Source organism: Cryptomeria japonica, chromosome 11, assembly GCF_030272615.1.
Source record: "Cryptomeria japonica chromosome 11, Sugi_1.0, whole genome shotgun sequence".
Lineage (NCBI taxonomy): Eukaryota > Viridiplantae > Streptophyta > Pinopsida > Cupressales > Cupressaceae > Cryptomeria > Cryptomeria japonica.
This window is the reverse complement of record NC_081415.1, coordinates 655,646,814-655,660,427: the sequence shown is the minus strand read 5'-3', so window position 1 is coordinate 655,660,427 and position 13,614 is coordinate 655,646,814.

The window sequence follows — 13,614 nt, the reverse complement described above, 5'->3', positions numbered from 1 at the left end:
CACATGAGGCAGCCGATTTCCAAGAAAATTCTGCAATTATTTCCATTTTTTCTCCATTCAAACCCTAGAAAGGGAGAGGTCTCATGACAGTGCCCAATTCACAAACAAAAAGGTCACGCCAGCACAACAGAAAAGGATGCATAAAATCAATCAAAAATCGTGGAAGAGGAAGGTCCAGAATCCTCCAAATCAAAAAATGGAACTCAGAGTCTCATTTTGCCAGTAAAGTTGACTTACCATGTAGTTTGTGCAGGAGATCTGTATGGGGATCATTCAGAGTCATCTGAAAATGAGGGGAGTTTTAATAAAAAATTTGACCAAACCCTAGTTTGCGACACACGACAGAGGTTTTCAGTGGCAAAGCAAATGTGAAAATATAGAATGAAGAATGAAATACGTTTTAGGGTTTTCTTCTTCTCTAAAATAGGCATCAATAGCTAAGGCATTTTTGCCTTTGGTTATTTTTATTCTTCTTCATCTTTCCCCCTCATGAAATCCATAAGGGGTCTAGTTTCTTTTTTGCTTTCCCCTAATACATCTTTATTAAGTGATTTATTAATATCACTTAATAAGTGATTTGTAATGACAAATATTTATTAAATGATATTAATAAATCACTTAATAAATATGCCTTTTATGAAGCTTTTGAGCATATGTCTATTAAGTAAAATTTTACTATATATTATTTAAAGCATTTTTTAAAAAATCATTTAATTAACAATTTATTTTATTTCATCTTTATAGTTAAAATCAAAATACTAATAAATAAAATAATAAATTGTTTGTTAAAGTGATAAGTAGGTCGCTTTATTAAAATGTTTTATTATTATTATTTCATTTATTAACATTTTTTACTTTAAATATAAAACATGAAATAAAACAAATATTTAATTAAATAATAAATTTCAAAAATCACTTTAGAAGATATATATTTTATTTTCATTTAATAGGGTCAAAAAGGGTATTTTTGGCATTAATGAAGGCTTGCAGGTGTGTCAGGAGATATTTTGGGGCCATTTATGGTGCATTTAGGAGCTTTTATGGCAGAGCATGGGGTGTCTTGACTTTTTGTTCAAGTCCTTTCAGTTTTACACTTGTTTTTGACCCTAATAGTGGGCTTTTTGGGTTGAATTCGATCAAGTGGTTAGCATTTGCTTTGTGAGATGCAGTTGTTGGAAGCAGCATATATACTGCTTTCCTTCTCTATTATATGGGTTCTTACTTATTCATTTTCTTTGACAGACTATAATTTTTTAGAGTTCTTTTTGCAAAAAATGAATGATTTTGTAACACATTTTCAGGAATAGTACAAATTGTTGATACCTTTTTGCAGTAACAATTAGTTCATTCCTTCCCATTTTCTTATGTTATTGTGGGTCCTTATTGTTTAGTGCAGATTCTTGTGAGATTCGTGTCCTTGGAGCTGTATCTTTTCATGTTGGTACGTTTATGTAGGAGAATAATCATTTGCAGGTTATAAGTTGTTTATCAGTAGTTATCAGTTTTAGATTGTGGGAGTTTTTTTTCCTCCTAGGACTATGATTATCCAACCTACTTATAAATCACTAATGCAAAGGTTATCTTTTTTTGGGTTGTGAAAGAGAGCTTTATTATTACTGCCATATTGTGTGTCACTCTTACTTGCTTTTATTTATTTTTATTTTTTTTAACATATCTGGTGCATCACCTTAGGGTTAGATTTTAGTTTTATATGTCCTCCTCGTCACTCTTTTCTCTGAAGAAATTGTTAGTTTAGGTGAATAATTCGAAAAGAACTAGCTTACTCTAGAGGTTCACTTCAGTTTTAGGTTATCCACAACCTTGAAGTGTTCCCAAGTTTCAATAGCCAGCTAAAGTTCACAACTTTAGTAAGGGTATAGGCTTTATTGAAAACATTTTTTTGGCACGCTCGGTGGGACTGAGAGTGCAATTTTTTAGTCTTTATCAGAAGTTTTATGTTGTTGTTTTGGTGTGTGCAGCAGTAATTTTCAGTCTTTTAGAAGCATTTTTATAGCATACCTAGCAACTTTGACCTCTACTTTAGTAAAACCAGTATATTTTGCATATGAGAAGAATACAAACCAGAAGTAGTTCCTCAACCTTTGAATATTTGCAGTTATCCCCACCAAGGAGAAGAGAAATAGTAGCTAAGAAACACAAGGAAAATCATGTTTATTCCAGGAGAGTGAAATCTACTCCCCCTACTTTTGGAGTTCATACTGCCTCAAGAATCCTAGAAACAATGATTCCTGCAAGAAACCAACCATTGGTGGCATTTAAACAAGGCAGGCCACTTAATTTAACTCAGCATGATCCAATTCCCATTGTTGCCTTGAAAATTTTGCCATATTTTAATGGTGAAGATCAGACTACTCCAGCATAGCATATAAAAGATGTGGCAAATCTGTGTGTTATCCACCATGTGATAGAGGAGAACATTGAAATCAAACTATTAGGAACTTCCCTCAAAGGGAAGTCTTTGCAGTGGTTCAGAATCCTAACAACTAACTCCATAGACACTTGGGATAGTTTAGGGGAGGAGTTGTGCAATCTCTTCGAGGACAAATCATACCATTTGTCGCTAATGGATCAGTTGTCTACAATAAAGAGAGCTCCTCATGAGGTCATGTCAGATTTCAGTCCCATAAATGGTAAGACCAACTGCTGACCATGCTTTCTTGTATTAGTTATGAGCTTTGAATAGTGATATCTCAATGATGGTGCAATCAATGGGAGGCACTTCTTTACCCCAAGCCTATACCATAGCTATTAGAGCTAAGAACAGCCTTATACAAGCTGGTAAAATTGCCCCAAGACCTGCTCTACCAATTGTTCCTACTATTCAGCCACCAATAGCAATGTACATACCTCCTCTAGCTGTTATCCCAACTTTACTAGCATTACTAGCACCAATTTCTCAGTCTGTTAGACAAGAGAACAACTTTCCATTACAATCCAATGATTTACAAGAGATTAAGGGATTGCTGCAAACATTTGGTAACAAGATTGTGAATATGAAAAGGCAGCAAAACCAAAATTATAGGCCAAATGCAGCCCCTTATCAGGCCCCTTTCTAGCCAAAGAGACCTCGATACCAGCAAAATCCTCAAGGCCAAAGACCATTCATGAATCAAAGGCCATTTCAGCCTTATGATCCAAATGTTGCAAGTACCTCGAAAGAGTTGGCTCCTATGCAAAACAATTTGTTGCATGAACCTGAATGGTGTTTTTCATGCAATCTACCTCACGATCAGGCCACATGTTCTAATGGTCTTATCAACCAAGCACTTATGGTACAAAGTGCTTCTGTTGTTCTAGTTGGATGGTATTGTTGTTAACACGGTTGGTGTCATCAAAAATTTGAGTTTGACATTACATGCATGCCCAGGTTTTGCCATTCTGCAAGATGTCTATGTCATTGACTTACCTCCCTACTTTGCTATATGTTTGTCATGGGATTTCACTGCTAAGATCAGTGGGTATTTATCTTCAGATTGGTCCCACATGTTTTTCAGGACAAGGTATGGCACTAAGGTTAATATTAAGTCAGAAGCTATAGCAAATGATCATATAGAACCTTATGTACCCCCTGCCATAAATGCTAACTTGTGTATTCTTGACAAAGAGGAGTATCCTATGGCAAAGGAATTAGATACATAGGTTGATGTGAAGTAGTCACTGGTGAGGAGGGACCTCGAAGAGATCAATCCAAACCGGTCAGCAAGAGTTAACACAATAGAAACACATAGATATGATGGAGGCAAATGCATAATAGATTGTTTTATTGCATGAAAGTCAAATACATCCAACCGGCGACAACTGGGTTACAACATACCGACACACAGCCTGGTAGAATAGGTCTCATATGGACCTTGAATCGAAAGATCTATCTTCTAATCACTATATGATACTCCTTATCTCCAAATTGATTGATTACATTGCAAAGCATGATTACAAATATATATATTGATCCAAAGGATCAGGTCGGCCCAAAAGGATAAAAAATAATACACCAAGTGAAACGTGTTACCAGATTCATTGAACCTAGACACACACATGAAAATGTGTTACAAGATCAAGGCACATAGAACTGTTATCACATTGGAAATTGCACATATATATTTTGTATAATTTTGAGGTCATCTAACCAATGAAATATTTTGCATGGTTATTCATTCGAGAAATCATGTTTGTAAGATCGAAGCAATGAATCAGATCACCGACATAAGAAAACTATTTATTCAGCATGAATTTAGGGTTAGAGATATATGTGAATGAGAGAAATGTGTGTGCATATGTGTATGAAGCAAGACTTATGTGATACATGAGAAATCACAAAGTATTATGATTGTTACAGAGACACAGAGGTCACCGAGAAGGTTTTTAGAGAACAGTCAAAGAACAGAGTAAACAGAAGGGTTTACCAAGTTACTTTATGAGTTACCGAGGTATGCTATAGGCAAGGTAATCTTATTTTGAGCACATAGAATCTGCTACAGCATTTCAAATGTAAAGTTGCAGATATTTGTAAAGTCTTATTGTAATATTTTGAAGTTGTAAGAGAAACCTTTAACAGGGTAAAAGACTCTAATCAAGTCTTTAAATTGTAAAGCCTCTAACCAGGTGCAGCATTCAGATCAATTTTATAAAATCCTTTAGCAAGGTAGATCTAATAGATCTTGTTACTCCTAACAAGGTAAGCTATCAGAAATAGCTAAATATGTATCTCTAACCGAGCACTCTTTATTATTACAGTAGTGAAGTTGTGGGTGCCATCCCCACCATAGTTTTTCTCTCTAACCAAGAGTTTCTGCGTAACCAAAATATATGTGTTATGGAGTGAATCATGTATGATTGTTACTTATTTGTTTTAGCTTTATGTTATGTTATAGCAGTTTTTGGTTTATGCATAACAGTAAAGATATTGTCAATAAAAGGATTTGAAGTACTGATTCACCCCTCCCCTCTCAGTACATTGACATGAAATAACACTCGGTAGACAGCTCAGTGTATACTGGGCTTTGTGACTGTTTTCCTTTTATAACCGACTAGAATGTTCATACCGACTAAATATTTCGGTAGTAGTAACCGACTAGAGTATATAGAATGACTTTGGATATAAAACTAATGGCAATTTGATAAGTAGTAACAATCTCCCCTTTTGACATTAGTTGAGATGTTTGACAAAACTACTTTCAAAGTCATTACTCAAAAATCTGTATACTATACAAAATTTGACTAAACATACAGTATATACATTAGTCAATGAAATAGTATAATCAAATATACTCCCCTTATCAATATGTTGTACAAAACTCTGATTATGTGTGCTTGGTGATCAATACTCTATAATCACTGCTCTTTCCTCTATTCACTGCTCTTGGATACTCTTCTTATTCTGCTCATTCTGCTCGGTATACTCCCCCTGTATACTACACTCCGGTTGTTTGATGCTATACACTCCCCCTGTGTACTTTGATGCTATATATACTTTGATGATATAGTCCCCCTTTTTGACAAACATCAAAATTTAGTTACCATTTGGCGGTGGCAACTGATCAAAAATGGATTTGTACTTTGTCTTGGCTTCGGTGAGAGCGACAGAGAGTACATCCTTTACACTATCCATTAAAGAATTATGTGCATTAATATCAGCCAATAATGAAATTAAGCCATCTAAAGTGCTTCCCTCTTATGTAGTAGAGAGGTAAGTGGCTCGGTTGAGCTATTCTTGAATGGATGAAAGATGAGGAAGGAATAATGTTTGAAGTGTCATTATGTCCATCCCGATCTTGTGTTCTTCATTCCTTAGTTCCAATTGTTGAGCCATGAGTTGTTGTAGCTTAGTATAAAAATTCTAAACTGAATTGGGCTCGGGGGTCAACTTATTTGAGAGATCGGTGATCTCTTTCTCAATTGCTTCTATTTTATTCTTAATGTCCTTAAGGAATAAAGAAAATGTGCAGAGTTTCTAAAATAATGAAAGAATGTGCTTGAGTTGAGGGGACAACTCAACAATAAATTTGACAAGTTTTACCTTGCCAACAGCAATTGATTTATGTACTTCCTCTATCATTTTAGCAGTTAGCTCCTTGTCTTTTAGTTTGCTCAAGTATTCGGATGCATCTACTCTAGATGTCGTAATCTGATTTAGGAGTTCATCCAATTGAATATGGATGGTTGCATCGATTGATACTATAGTTGAAGGTATCATATCTGATAGTAAGGTCTTTACCTTCTGAAGTACTTTATTCTTCTTTTGTATGGCCAATTGTTTCTCCTATTCGGCCTTTGCTTTGCACAGTTCACCAAATTCAATGAGTGCTTGCCCTTTCAATTTAGAGATGTCTACATTGGGCAACACTATCGATTTCAATAAATCTATTTTGAAACTATGCTTTTTCAACTTCTTTTCTTTACCTTTCACCGGGTGAACCACTACAATAGCTTGAGAGGCTTGAGGACCCTCGGTAGGTTGCTCGGTAGAGACAACACTTTGGTCGGTTTCTTTAGCCTCGGTAGTGTCCTTTGGTGTCTTGGTGCTTGGTGTCTCAGCTGTAACATTTTCCATGCTAGAAGGTGCTTGAGAGGTTTGTTCTTGTGAAGTACCTTCTGTTGTAGACTTTTGACCTTTGGTGCCTTCATCTGTATCCTGAGGAGCTTCGGTTGGAGCAGGTTGATTGATTGGTGGGTAAGGCTGAACTTGTTCCAAAATAGATTCACTGGAGACAAGTTTTGCATAAGCATTGCCTTCTATCATTTCTTGTTCAGGTGTCTCTGCATCCATGATATCTTCATCTATTTGAATGGTGTCAGCAGGGTCTTGCTCGGTGACATCAGGCTCTTGGTCGGTGACATCGACTATTTCCACTGTAGATTGTTCACCAGCATTCTTTCTTCGAAAGATGTCCTACCATTGCTCTTTTGTTTCCTTCTCCACTTCTATATACAGGCCATTCATCAATTTCAAGGCTTTTTGTTTTACTGTAAATTGAGTTTGGTTGTTTGTCAGATGTTCTTTTATTTCATCAACCGATATATCAGGAAAGAGATGCACCAGACTTCTTTCTCTGATTTGTTTCTCCGAGTCTAGGGCATATTGCCATCTGGTTTCAATATGTGCATATAATTCCTTAGGAATAGAATTACATACTTCTAATGGGACCACTCAGAATTTTAGAAGTGTGCAAATGACAGCTTCTTCAATTTGCCTCTTTTCATCAGCAGATCTAGATTCATATTTGACAAATTTGAATCCACCATATTCCTTCAGATTATTACAAAAAATTTCTACACTATGTACATCTACCTTCTTGCTTTTCACAATCTGAAATTTACTTGCATCTTCAGATTCGGTATCACTCGACTCTTTTGTTAAAATGAGTCTCCGAGTAGATTTCTTGTAAGTTCTAGTTACCTTAGGAACGACAATAGTCTTTTGTTTCTTACTTGGTGATGTAGCAGATGCCCTTGTGTTAGGTCTCTTTGTTGGAGGAGTCGGTAGGGCCATTGAAGTGTCTTGTTTCTTTCTCCTCAACACTTTTCCCTTAGGCAATTCGGTGCTAAGTGTTATGGTTGCCTCTTGGGCTTCTGTCTCCTCTTTGGTGATGGCTAGAACACCTTTAACAGGTGTGGAGGAAGACTCTTCTCCAAATTTCTTAGTTAATGCCTTAATCATCTTTGATGCCTTCCTTGTAGCTTTGGGTACTACAATGCTCATCTTTACTTTTTCTTTCAACTCTTCATAGGTTCCATACCTCAGCTCGGTAGCATGCCTTGGTAGTGTCAGAAATGCATTGATTTTTTGTTGTGTGATATCAAAATCAATCTCGTAACCCATAGGTGACAAAGATTGAATCCTCAGTTCCACGACATTCACATAATAGTAATCGGTGTCGACTTCAAAACATATTTCATCTTTGTATTTTTCTACTAGCTGGGGTGGAATCCGGTACCTGTTATGCATTTTCTCTTGGAACTTGCTGAAGTAATCATCCATTATATCATTAAAGTTATCACCTAACTTCTTGATGAAGTCATTGATCTGATGGGTGATTGGTCGGTGTAGTTCCCAAACAACTTTACCAACTGTTGGAAAAAACTTCTCAAAGTAGAAAAACATACATACAAGTAGTGATCCAAATTTTAGAGTATTTGCCGAGTTGTTCTTCTTCGGCTTCCTAATTGTGTTCAGATTTTCAAACAAGTTCTTCAACAATACTTCACACAAGTCAATTTTCATGCCTTTCTTAACAATTTTGTATGCTAAGTCCACTACTGCACAGGGTACACTGTTTTCCCTTGCCGATTGGAAGAAACAGTAATACTCTAATGGAAAATTTGAGTTCAAGATCAGTGACATTGTTCAACTTCAAACCTTTGCAATCAGATTCTACTCCAGTCAAACTGATCAATTCCTTCTATGATATCATTTTTTGTGCTTGGGCATGATCATAGATAGGATAACCGATGATCAGATGAATGATTTCTTTAGTGATCTTAAACGGTTGCTCTTGTAGCCACATGAAATCATCATGCACTTGGCTTAGTACAAACTTGACCCACTAGGGTTTGAACACACGGAGATAGGTTAGGGCTTCAGTCAATCCCTTGATTTTGATGTGCTCATACTTGCTATCCATTTTACCATCTGTGCACAATTCATCATATGCATCTTTGATCTCAACATGACCGAGTTCTTCAACACGAAATTTAGTGAAGAATCTCACATCCTCGACTAACAAGACTCGATCCGGGATGAGTGAAAAGGAAATTTTGGGAGTCAAAGAGTATTTTAGTGAGGACTTCTCTACATTCTTGACAACAACGGGGTCTTGGATCTTAGGTGCCATTTTTATTTCAGATAAAAATTGACACAGGAACCTTAGGGTTTGAGAACTTAACAAATGGTAGATGCTTCACACTCAGCAGATAATAACAACTTAATGAGTTCGGTAAACTAGCTTAGCAATGCGATGAGATTTGATGTAAATACCTTATATTTTTCTTTGAAGATGGTTTGATCGCCTTGATTCGTTCTACTCTGCTTCTCAAAAACTTGGTGAATGAAAATGACCTCGAAGAATGCTTTAAGTACATATTAAACCTTATCGGGCTCCGTGCAAGTTAGGTACATATAAACCAAAAACTGTTGTAACATAACATAAAGCTAAAACAAAAAAGTAACAATCATACATGATTCACTCCATAACACATATATTTGGTTACGCAGAAACTCTTGGTTAGAGAGAAAAATTGCGGTGGGGATGGCACCCACAACTTCACTACTGCAATAATAAAGAGTGCTCGGTTAGAGCTCCATATTTAGCTATTTCTGATTGTTTACCCTGCTAGGAGTAACAAGATCTGTTAGATCTACCTTGCTAAAGGATTTTACAACATTGATCTGAATGTTGCACCTGGTTAGAGGCTTTACAATTTATAGACTTGATTAGAGTCTTTTACCTTGTTAAAGGTTTCTCTTACAACTTCAAAATATTACAATAAGACTTTACAAATATCTGCAACTTTACATCTGAAATGTTGTAGCAGATTCTATGTGCTCAAAATAAGATTACCTTGCCTATAGCATACCTCGGTAACTCATAAAGTAACTCAGTAAACCCTTCTGTTTACTCTATTCTTTGACTGTTCTCTAAAAACCTTCTCGGTGACCTCTGTGTCTCTATAACAGTCATAATACTCTGTGATTTCTCATGTATCACATAAGTCTTGCTTCATACACATATGCACACACATTTATCTCATTCACATATATCTCTAACCTTAAATTCATGCTAAATAAATAGATTTCTTATGTCAGTGATCTGATTCATTGCTTCGATCTTACAAACATGATTTCTTGAATGAATAACCATGCAAAATATTTCATTGGTTAGATGACCTCAAAATTATACAAAATCTATATGTGCAATTTCCAGTGCGATAATGGTTCTATGTGCCTCAATCTTGTAACACATTTTCATGTGTGTGTCCAAGTTCAATTAATTTGGTAACACGTTTCACTCGGTGTATATCAACTTGGTGTATTATCTTTACTGCTCAGTAGATATGAAATAACACTTGGTAGACAGCTCGGTGTATACTGGGCTTTGTGACTATTTCCTTCTGTAACTGACTAGACTGTTCATACCGACTAAATATTTCAGTAGTAGTAACCGACTAGAGTATATAGAATGACTTTGGATATAAAACTAATGGCAATTTGATAAGTAGTAACAGATTTCACTACTAAGATTGGTGGGTATTTATCTTCAGATTGGTCCCACATGTTTTTCAGGACAAAGTATGGCACTAAGATTACTATTAAGTCAGAAGCTATAGCAAATGATCATATAGAACCTTATGTACCCCCTGCCATAAATGCTAACTTGTGTATTCTTGACAAAGAGGAGTATCCTATGGCAAAGGAATTTGATACACAAGTTGATGTGAAGTAGTCACTGGTGAGGAGGGACCTTGAAGAGATCAATCCAAACCGGTCAGCAAGAGTTAACACAACGGAAACACACAGATATGATGGAGGCAAATGCAGAACATATTGTTTTATTGCATGAAAGTCAAATACATCCAACCGGCGACAACCGGGTTACAACATACTGACACACAGGCCTGGTAGAATAGGTCTCATAGGGACCTTGAATCGAAAGATCTATCTTCTAATCACTATATGATACTCCTTATCTCTGAATTCATTGATTACATTGCAAAGCATGATTACAAATATATATATTGATCCAAAGGATCAGGTCGGCCCAAAAGGATCAAAACCCTAATGTGCAAAAATGAATGAGGTCAGCCTCCAGAAAATCCCAAAGGATGAAATGTAGAAGGTCAACCACATGTCAAGAAACATAGAGATCAACGTCTAAGGCTCTGGAAGCATCAGAATGGGTTCTGGTAGATCACCAAAATAGGTCTTAGGCAACCAGAAACAATGAAATAATCCGATGACAAGAAACTGTCAAGGAAAATTGGTAGTGATAACTTGTCGGGAAGTGATCCAAATAAGATGTGGTTAGAAAGCAAGAAGGGTGATCAGGTCTACAAGAAGATTCCAACTCCATGCGAAGCTGGTGTGCCAAAATCGGGACACACAGAAAGGAAAACCTAAACTTGCAACCCACAAGCACCAAATCAAGTACATAATGTTGTTGCAATTTACACGAGGTCAAAAAGGAGAGCTGTAGATGATGGACAACAAGAAGACAATGGTGTTTCTTAGTAGAAGCTCATTGAAAACACCAACCAAGGGGTTGCTAGCTCATCTAATGGATAAAATATGCCATTTTTAGCAGCAAATCAAGCTGCAAAAAGTACACAATAGCCAAAAGATTCAGCGTAGCCAGCGCCTGTAAAAGAAAAAAAAATTGTTGTTCAAAAAATTCAGAACAAGGTAAGTGTGGTTGCCTTTAATATCGTTGATCATATGAAAAAATCTAATGTTACTTTGTCTATATGGGATTCATTGGTTATCCCTGGTCAAAAGAGTCTCCTAAAAGCAGCCTTGCCAGATGTCAGTTTGTTACATGAGCCCGCCAATGAACAATCTAGAGTGATGCTTACCAATTTTCATTTTTGGAGGGTGCAATGAAAGATTTAAAACTAATTTTGAGGACTTTAGAGGCTTCTAAATTCCCTAAAAAGTGGGTGTAAATGATGTAACTATTAACAAGGTGATAGAGCACTTCACAAGCTTTTCAATACTTCAAACGGTTTGTTAATCGAACACATGGTTCACAAGTTATGGCCTCTAAAAGTTTGGACTCCTAAAATAGGAAATATAAATTGCATCAGACACATAAATGAGCTATAAAAGGGAGGAACACGTGTTGATGTGTGTTTTGACACATCATAGGGTACCTAGAATGGAGATAAGGTGGCTCTACTTTATTGGTTGGTTTTAGCTCATGGTTTTGTAATACCATTTGATGATTTCTTGTATCGTATCTCCTATATATGAGGTATGTGAGATAGAGGTTGTGTGAAAGAGTCTTATGGCTATTGAGTTACATCTGAGTCTCTAATTAGTGGTACTCCTATGAAGAGTTTTCTCTGCAAGTATATTGTAATCTATTATTGATTGTTGAATAATATATTGTGCTACTTTTGGAGTGTGAGGTTTTTCTCCCGCAAGATTTTTCCCCACATAAATAATTGTATTGTTGTGTTGTGGTATGCATGATATTTTCTTTATTTATGTTAATTTTCTATAACTTCTATAATGATCTATAAAATAAATTTGCATTACCCTCCTCTCAAGGTTAGTGTAGGAAGTTGTTCTGCTACTTAACTTCCTTACAAGTGGTATCAGAGCCTGATCACCTTAGGTTTCAATTGTGGGTTGTTGGGTTTTTTGAACTAATCCAGATTTGAGTGGGAGATTGAGAAAAAGATACTTTTTGATCTTGTTGCAGGAATTTTCAGATGGTAAGTTCATCAGGTAGAATAGACGTGAAGAAATTTAATAGTAGTAATTTTGAGATGTGGAAGTTGAAGATGGAAGATCTACTAATAGATTGAGATTTGTGGAATGATGTTTTTCTGAATGTCTCAAGACCCTTAGATCCTATTGCGGCTGCTCAATATGATGTTATGGACCATAAAGCCAAGGGTCTAATTGGATTGTGCCTGGCAGACTCTGTTCTGATCAATGTCCATGAAGAGAACTTTGCACAAAAGCTATGGATTAAGCTTGGTGAAATGTATCAAGTGAAATCTGTATTGAATCGGATTTTCTTAAGGAAGAAATTATATTCCTTGAGAGTGGAAGAGGGTGGATGGGTTACAAACCACTTGGAAGCATTTAATATGTTGGTTGCTCAATTGGCATCTATTAGTGTTAAGATGGATGAAGAGGAGAAATGTCAAATATTGCTTTGTTCTTTACCTAATTTGTGGGATTCTCTTGTTATGACTATCGATAGTACTTTTGTTGTTTTTAAAGTCTGAAGATGTGGTGGGTGCCCTACTTGGTGAATAGATGCGGAGGAAGGTATCCATCAGTTCAAAGGAAGCCCCGATGTTTGTGGAAAACCTAACGAAAAAGTCAAGAAGAATGAGAAGCGCAATAAGTCCAAATCCAAAGGGAGATCAAAATTTCCTGGAAAGTCCACAGTCATTTGTAGGAATTGCATTAATTTAGGTCACATCTATAAGGACTGCAAAGCAGAAAAGAAGAAGCAAAAGAAAAAGTTTGAATCTAATTCTGAGTCCGAGAAGGAAGATGGTGACATTCATTGCAGCTTTGGCTACTCATGCAGATAATGATGCATGGTTAATTGACTTAGGTGCATCTTTTCATATGAATTCTAGTAAAGATTTATTTTCTGAATATGAAGAATTGAATGGAGGCAAGGTGTACTGGGTGATGATTCACATTTAGACATTGTTGGTCAAGGTAAAGTTAGGATCAGGTTTCTTGATGGTAGAATGAAGAGGATTATCGTTGTGTTGCATATTCCTAGATTAAAATGAAATTTATTATCTATGAGAAAACTAATAGATGTGGGTGTACAAATAGTCTTTTCTAATGCAAGATGTAAGATGATTAAGGTGTTATGGTGATTTCTAGAGGTGTCAGGTTTGACACTT